We start from the raw sequence: 8,932 nt of genomic DNA, 5'->3' as shown, positions 1-8,932 counted from the left end.
CTACATAGCGCCATAAATTCCATGGTGCTCTACATGAGAAGGGGTTACATACAGAGTTATAGATATCATTTACAGTAAATAAGTTTACAATGACAGACTGGTACAGAGGGGAGAGGACCCTGTCCTTGCGGACTTACAACAGACTGGTACAGAGGGGGGAGGACCCTGTCCTTGCGGACCTACATTCTACGGGATGAGGAAGAGACAGGTCAGGGGTGCGGCAGCTCTGGTGATGGTGAGGCGGCAGCTCTGGTGGTGGTGAGGCGGCAGCTCGGGCGGTGGTGAGGCGGCAGCTCGGGCGGTGGTGAGGCGGCAGCTCGGGCGGTGGTGAGGCGGCAGCTCGGGTGGTTGGTGAGGCGGCAGCTCGGGTGGTGGTGAGGCGGCAGCTCGGGTGGTGGTGAGGCGGCAGCTCGGGTGGTGGTGAGGCGGCAGCTCGGGTGGTGGTGAGGCGGCAGCTCGGGTGGTGGTGAGGCGGCAGCTCGGGTGGTGGTGAGGCGGCAGCTCGGGTGGTGGTGAGGCGGCAGCTCGGGTGGTTGGTGAGGCGGCAGAACGGTTATTGCAGGCTGTAGGCTTTCCTGAAGAGATGGGTTTTCAGGTCCGGAAGAAGGATCTGAGGGTGGTGGATAATCAGATATGTTGAGGCGTGGAATTCAAGAGGATGGGGGATATTTGGGAGAAATCTTGGAGGCGGTTGGGTGAGGAGCGAATAAGGGTACCGTCACACAGTGGCATTTTGATCGCTACGACGGCACGATCCGTGACGTTCCAGCGATATATCCGTGACGTTCCAGCGATCTCGCTGTGTCTGACACGCTCCTGCGATCAGGGACCCCGCTGAGAATCGTACGTCGTAGCAGATCGTTTGAAACTTTCTTTCGTCGTCTAGTGTCCCGCTGTGGCGGCATGATCGCATGGTGTGACAAAGGTGTGCACGATATTGGATACGATGTGCGCATAGTAACCAACGGCTTCTACATCGCACATACGTCATGAAATTATCGCTCCAGCGTCGTACATTGCAAAGTGTGACAGCAGTCTACGACACTGGAGCGATATGGTTACGATGCTGGAGCGTCACGGATCGTGCCGTCGTAGAGATCAAAATGCCACTGTGTGACGGTACCCTAAGTGTGGAGGGGAGTAGAAAGGTCTTGGGAGGATAGAAGATTACGTGAGAGGAGATATTGGGAGATTAGTTCAGAGATATAGGGAGGGGACAGGTTGTGGATGGCTTTGTAGATCAGTGTTAGTAGTTTCAACTGGATTCGTTGGGGAATTGGGAGCCAGTGAAGAGATTTGCAGAGGGGAGAAACAATGGAGTAGAGAGGAGAGAGGTGGATTAGCCGGGCAGCAGAGTTGAGGACAGATTGAAGTGGTGCAAGAGAGTTAGCGGGGAAGCAACAGAGGGCGATGTTGCAGTAATCAAGGCGGGAGATGATGAGGGCATGCACAAGAGTTTTAGTAGATTGAGGGCTGAGGAAGGGACGGATTCTGGAAATATTTTTGAGTTGGAGGCGACTGGAGGTGGCAAGAGTTTCGACGTGTGGTTTGAAGGACAGGGCAGAATCGAGTTACCCCGAGGCAGCGGATTTCAGGTGCGGAAGAGAGCGTGATGCCGTTTACCATAATAGATAGATCAGGTAGGGGAGGTACGCGGGATGGGGGAAAGATGATGAGTTTGGTTTTGTCTACATTAAGTTTTAGGAAGCGAAAAGTGAAGAAGGAGGATATGGCTGACAGACAGTCTGGAATTCTGGAGAGCAGAGAGGTGACATCTTGGCCAGAGAGGAAGATCTGAGTGTCATCCACATACAGGTGGTACTGGAAGCCATGGAACTTTACGAGTTGTCATAAGCCAAGGACACAGATAGAAAAAAGTAGGAACCCCAGGACAGAGCCTTGAGGAACTGCAATAGAGAGAGGGGGGATGAGGAGGTACTGTGGGAGTGGGAAACGCTAAATGTGCGGTCGGAAAGGTAAAAAGCAATCCAGGACAGGACAAGGTCTTTGATGCCAAGGAAATTAAGAATCTGTAGCAGTAGTCGACTGTGTCGAAGGCAGAGGACAGGTTGAGAAGGAGGATGGAGAACTGTCTCTTAGCTTTAGCTGTGGGTAACTCATTAGTAATTTTGGTCAGGGCAGTTTCGGTGGAGTGGTAGGGGGCCAGATTGGAGGTTGTCAAGGAGAGAGTTAGATGAGAGGTGGGAGGAAAGTTGAGCATGGACCTGCTGCTCAAGGAGTTTGGAGGTTTCAAAGTTAGTTTTTTTGAGGATGGATGTGATGGTGGCATGTTTGAAGGCAGAGGGGAAGTTACTAGAAGATAGCGATAGGTTGAAGAGATGGGTTAGGGCTGGAATGAGAGTTTTGTTAGTGAGGCTGGAGGAGCAGGTGGGAAGGGATGAGGTCAAGTGCACAGGAGGTGAGGAGTGATTTGGAAAGGAGGCGAGTGAGCGCTCCTTCAACGATGTTGGAGAGGGAGGTTATTAGGGAAGGGCAGAGGTCTGGTATATGGCTGGTTGGGGTGGTGGAACAGTAAAGCTTTGCCTTGTTTGGTTAATCTTGTTTTTGAAGTAGGTGGTAAAGTCCTCGGCAGAGATGAGGGGAGTTGGAGGTGGCAGTGGGCAGAGGAGAAAGTTGAATGTGCTGAACAGTTGTTTTGGGTTGTAGGATAATGAAGATACAAGGTTTGTGAAATAGGTCTGTTTAGCAGAGGTTAGGGCTAATTTGAAGGCAAGTGAAGCTTGTTGGAAGGCAGTGAAGTTGTCTGGTAGGCGTGTTTTCTTACAAAAACGCCGCTCCACGACCCTGGATGCTTGTCGACATTTTTGGGTGAGATTGTTATGCCAGGGTTGCATATTGATTTGTCACACTTTGCCATGCATGAGAGGAGCGACTGAGTCTATGGCTGATGTGAGGGTAGCGTTATAGAAAGCGGTGGCACTGTCCGTGTTGTGGAGTGACAGTAGGCATAATATAGGGATAGAGTCACGGATTCCAGCAAGGTGTTACTTACTGTGCTGCTTGCTGTGATTTGGAGAAAATCAACGATATCATCAGCAGACTATCATTAGAGGACTGGTAAACCCGCTGCCATGTAATCTTCCATATTCATGAGATCTATATAACCTCAACAGATTACACAGTGTACAGACAGCTATCAATCAATCAGTGTTGTTGACGGGGTTATACATAGCTCAGCATTCAGAGAACTGGTAGATCTGCAGCAGACAAAAACAGGGTTAACAAAATTGCAGCAAGTAGCCCAATAAGTGACACATTTATGGAATCAGGGTCTCTGCCCCTACATAATGTAGCTCTTAAATGAGGTAGCAAAAACCTGCTGACAGATTCCCTTTAAGACAATATTGATAAATATGCATTTTGTGCTTGACCAAGCCAATTTTTACAATTCAGAGCACTGTTACTTTATGAGGTTATAGCTCTGGAACGCTTCCACAGATCCCACTGATTCTGAGACTGTTTTTTCATGACATATTGTACTTCATGTCAATGCTAAAATTTCTTCTATATGACTTGTGTTTATTTATGAAAAAAAAAAAAACGGAAATTTGGCAAAAATGTTGAAAATTTTGCAATTTTCAATTTTTTATGCCCTTAAAATAAGAGATCCGTGTCACACAAAATACTTAATTAATAACATTTCCCGCATGTCAACTTTACATCAGCACAATTTTTGAAAAATATTATTTTTGTTACAAAGTCATAAGTAACATAGTAACATAGTTAGTAAGGCCGAAAAAAGACATTTGTCCATCCAGTTCAGCCTATATTCCATCATAATAAATCCCCAGATCTACGTCCTTCTACAGAACCTAATAATTGTATGATACAATATTGTTCTGCTCCAGGAAGACATCCAGGCCTCTCTTGAACCCCTCGACTGAGTTCGCCATCACCACCTCCTCAGGCAAGCAATTCCAGATTCTCACTGCCTAACAGTAAAGAATCCTCTTCTATGTTGGTGGAAAAACCTTCTCTCCTCCAGACGCAAAGAATGCCCCCTTGTGCCCGTCACCTTCCTTGGTATAAACAGATCCTCAGCGAGATATTTGTATTGTCCCCTTATATACTTATACATGGTTATTAGATCGCCCCTCAGTCGTCTTTTTTCTAGACTAAATAATCCTAATTTCGCTAATCTATCTGGGTATTGTAGTTCTCCCATCCCCTTTATTAATTTTGTTGCCCTCCTTTGTACTCTCTCTAGTTCCATTATATCCTTCCTGAGCACCGGTGCCCAAAACTGGACACAGTACTCCATGTGCGGTCTAACTAAGGATTTGTACAGAGGCAGTATAATGCTCTCATCATGTGTATCCAGACCTCTTTTTTATGCACCCCATGATCCTGTTTGCCTTGGCAGCTGCTGCCTGGCACTGGCTGCTCCAGGTAAGTTTATCATTAACTAGGATCCCCAAGTCCTTCTCCCTGTCAGATTTACCCAGTGGTTTCCCATTCAGTGTGTAATCTAATGTACTGTGTAATGTAATGTAATGTAGTGTATAAGGGTTAAGAGTTGACCAGCGATTTCTCAATTTTCCAACAAAAATTACAAAACCATTTTTTTAGCGATCACATCATATTTGAAGTGAGTTTGGGGGGTCAATATGACAGAAAATATCCAAAAGTGACACCATTCTAAAAACTTCACCCCTCAAGGTGCGCAAAATCACATTCAAGAAGTTTATTAACCCTTCAGGTGCTTCACAAAAACAAAAGCAAAAAATTTACGTTAGACCCAAACTTTTATTTTCACAAGGGTAAAAGGAGAAAATGGACCCCAAAATTTGTTGTGCAATTTCTCCTGAATGTAGGGGGAAGCACTGTTTGGGCTCAGAATGGAAGGAGCACCGTTTGATTTTTTTTCAAAACAAAATTGGCTGGAATAAATGTCGGGCGCCATGTCACGTTTAGAGACCCCTGATTTACCTAAACAATGAAAAAACCCAATTCTAACTCCAAGCCCCAACCCCAACACACCCCTACTCTATTCCCAACCCTAACCACAACCTTAACCCCAACACCACCCTAACCCCCCACAACCCTCACCCCAACCCCATCACTAGCTCTAACCCCAACTCTACCCTAGCTTTAAACCCAACCCTAACCCTAGCACCAAAGAATGGAAATAAATACATTTTTTATTTTACCTAAGGGGGTGACAAAGGGGGGTTTGATTTACTATTTTTTTTATTTTGATCACTGTGATAGGGTCTATCCCAGTGATCAAAATGAACCAAAAGGAAAAATCTCCTATTCTTGCCGGGTACCGGCCCACCTTTTTCTTCCAGGAAAAAGATGTGGAGGGCCACGGGACGGAGCAGGAGGGTCCGAGGAAGGCGATGATATGGAGGGAGGCTTGGGGGACCCCATTTCTCTGTCCTTGGGTATGCTAGATCAGGGGTCCCCAACTCCAGTCCTCAAGGCCCACCAACAGGTCATGTTTTCAGGATTTCCTTTGCATTGCACAGGTGATGCAATTATTACCTGGGCAAGACTAAGGAAATCCTGAAAACATGACCTGTTGGTGGGCCTTGAGGACTGGAGTTGGGGACCCCTGTGCTAGATCATATCAGAGAGATAAATAAATGGGAAATCTGACTTTTTTTTGCAATCGCAGTTATTTGGTGAATAACGGTGATCACAAAACTGGGGATAGTAAAAATTATGTTCTCCGGGGTCTCAGCTACCCCCGGCATAACTGTATCCCCTGCCACCAATAAGCCACAAATCCATAGTGGCCAGAAAAATGACCAGAGCCATGTCATATTTGATCTCTGGGGAAAGGTAAAGTCCCAATGGAAAAATATGGCAGCAATCTCAAACTTCTTCGATCATAAGGAGTGAAGTTGTCTTACATTATTAAGTTTTATTTTATGTACTGTATATGCTGTATTGTTTTGTCTTCTTTGTAAAATCTTTTGTACATTTTTTTTTTTTTTATAAACCCTGCCTTTCAGATTGCATCTAAAAATGTATAGTTCTGTCCCTTTTGTTCTGTAAACCACACCTCTGAAAGCCATAAGCTACCAAAACCAGGTCTGATTCCCAGTGCTGGAATCAGAAGTACCAAACGCTCACTGTTACTTTCCCGATAACCAGCCTATCGCTGGAAATAGTTTGTGGCCTCCTCTGTTAATCGGTCAATTGTGTAATTGCCTGTACGATAGGGGGCGGCAGGGAGGTGTTCAACACAAAGATCACAGCACATGGTTCTGCGTAACTTGAAAAATGTGGTAAAATAAAAAAATCTGTGAAACTGAACAGTAAAGCAGATTTCCCATTCCTGCTGTAGATGGCATTTTATGAGATATACACTTGGATTTCTGTCTGCCTCTTCTAGGAGTTCAGACTTACCTCGCATCATCACCGACCTAGCATTTGATTTTTTGGCATTTGATGCTGTGACATCATCTGTGCAACGGGATGCTCAGATGACATCATGCCAGCCTTGGCTAATCAAAAGCTATGATGGGGATGCTGGAAGGACTGGACCGGAGTCACAAAAATTGTTCCACTCATTCTCTACTATTAGATCTTTGTCCTAAAAGCTACAATACCAATTGTATGGTACAAGTTGAACCACCAACAATCTAATGTCCAAATACTTTTATAAACCTGTGCACTTTGGACAGTCCATTTCTATATGACCCAGAAGCTTGGGAACTTTATGAGCCATAGTGTGGAGCCACTAAGAAAAAAATTACTCCTACTCTAGCAGGCTCAACGCAAACATGTCGTATACAGATGCCTATTCACTTAAACATAATAATATATTTTATCTTTAGGAAAAATAAGCGAACTGATGAAGTCTCCCACAGTAATAACAGCTCATCAACAAAGGATAGCAAAGTCAGATCTGTGGAGGTCAGCTGACTGTCTAAGTCTCTGCCTAATTTGAAAAATTTAGCAGAAAAAATAGCAACAAATGCAAGACAAAGAAGAAATGTGAAACAAATAATGAATGTGACCATGGGGGTTTTCCCAAATGTCAATTCTTAGCAAATTTGTGACATGGAAAAATAACATGCTTATTGAAAGAATTTGTAAGCAGATAAAACTGTGCTATGAAAGCCACATTCAGCTGACATATCATTAGTGCGCATGCGCCGGCACACTATGTCCCGGAGGTATTTTGCTGTGTTCCGGGACATAGTGCGCCGGCGCATGCGCTCTAATGCTTTTCGGCTTTGCCCGCAGTTGGGCAAAGCATACTGCGCGTGCGCAAGGCAAGATTGCCTTGTGCAGGCATGTACTACAGAGGACAGAGAATGAACTTCAATCCAATATTGCGGCCAGCATGCAGCCAGCGGGTAAGGAAAGGGTGAATCAAACACCCGAAAACTCCGCCCATATGACCGAAAACCGGTCTCGCCAAATTCAGGTGACAGGTTCCCTTTCAGGTGAATGTCCATCAGGCCACATATGGTGACTGGATCCTTACCAGTCCTTATACCCCTATGGTTGTTAGTATTATTTTTTATTTGGTTTCACATATCTCACTAGCAGGGAGGTACCATTTTGGATGTATAGGGCTTTTGCTTTTATAGCTATTTGCCCTCCATACTCATAGTATATTTATTACTCCATAGCCATTTGTTCGGCATATATATTTTTTGTGACACTCATTACCTTTCTCCCAATTTTTCTTCGCTTTGGTGCAGGCTTTGTTTTTTCCTTGCTGTCTCCTCCCTCGTGTTTTGGAGGCAATTCCCCCTATTCCCTGCCTTTTTATTACATGTTTTTATATTTGTAACAAATAAAAGATACAATTTTATTCATTTTTCTTGTTTTTGGTCACTTCTTGCTGTTATGGTTCCTTACATATCAGCGTGGTATAAATGCGTTTTGGCCTATTGTATTCAGGACTATGAGAATAAAAAAAAAAAAAAAAGTCCTCAAAAGTTGAGGAAAATTGGTACTTGCCCACATTACTGGTAGCTCAAAAGCCCTAAAAAAGTGACCTTTCTGCCTCCCCTACATCTTAACATTCGTCTACAAGACGGATCAGCCGACAATTTTTTTTTTTAGTATAAAAAGTATCTTTCGTTGACCATCCAAACTTCAAGAGTATAAATACTGTGTGAAGATGCCATCTAAAAATGATGTACAGCAAAGCTCATAAAATAGGTCACTGGACTATTAGGCCTTGAATTGGAGTAGCTGTACGGCAAGACATGGTTTAGACAGACATGTTATAGATACGCGTTTCAGACGTACTCCGGGGTCCTTTGTCAAAGCAGGAGTGCGCCTGAAACGAGTGAGCCATGTCTTGCCATCATGGAGTCAATTTTTAATAATATAGGATTCTCATTTTAACTGGAGCCGGATACTACTTTAACGGAATTTCTCCACATCTGGTCAGGACGAATTTCTGCGCTCCTTTATGAAATAGCCACTACGGGTGAGCTGGCATTCTTTCCTCTTTATTGGAATTGTGTAACTAGTGATATAAGTAAATAGTTTGTCTTTGCAAAAAAAAAAATAAAACACTATAGACTTCAATCATTGGATGAATTAGGACTAACTGTATGGTGACGCTAAGAATTAATAATAATAATAAAAAAGATCTGTAATAAATAATACATAAAATGTGACTGTGTGGAGCGCATAAATCTTTTTCAAGGAGAGGAAACTGGCTGAAACCATTAAAAAGGTATTTACAAGAGTGATAAAAGAAAGATAAAAGCAAGGACGGTTATGTAAGTGACAAGCAACGAAGTGTGTAGTCGTTGTCTGAATATATATATAACAATTATGGACAGGTGACAAAAATAACTTGAATGGGTTTAGTGGAAGGGGAAAGGCACCAGCTTGCCAGGATGGGATCTGAGGGAGGGACGCCCGCTGGGTTCTCTTACAAGCTTGTCCTGGACTTTGAGTGACAGGTTCGTGTGTGTGAGTGTGTCTG

The sequence above is a fragment of the Ranitomeya imitator genome, chromosome 7, assembly GCF_032444005.1.
Source record: "Ranitomeya imitator isolate aRanImi1 chromosome 7, aRanImi1.pri, whole genome shotgun sequence".
NCBI classification, from domain to species: domain Eukaryota; kingdom Metazoa; phylum Chordata; class Amphibia; order Anura; family Dendrobatidae; genus Ranitomeya; species Ranitomeya imitator.
The sequence above is the reverse complement of the archived record's forward strand: the minus strand, read 5'-3'. Positions refer to the sequence as shown.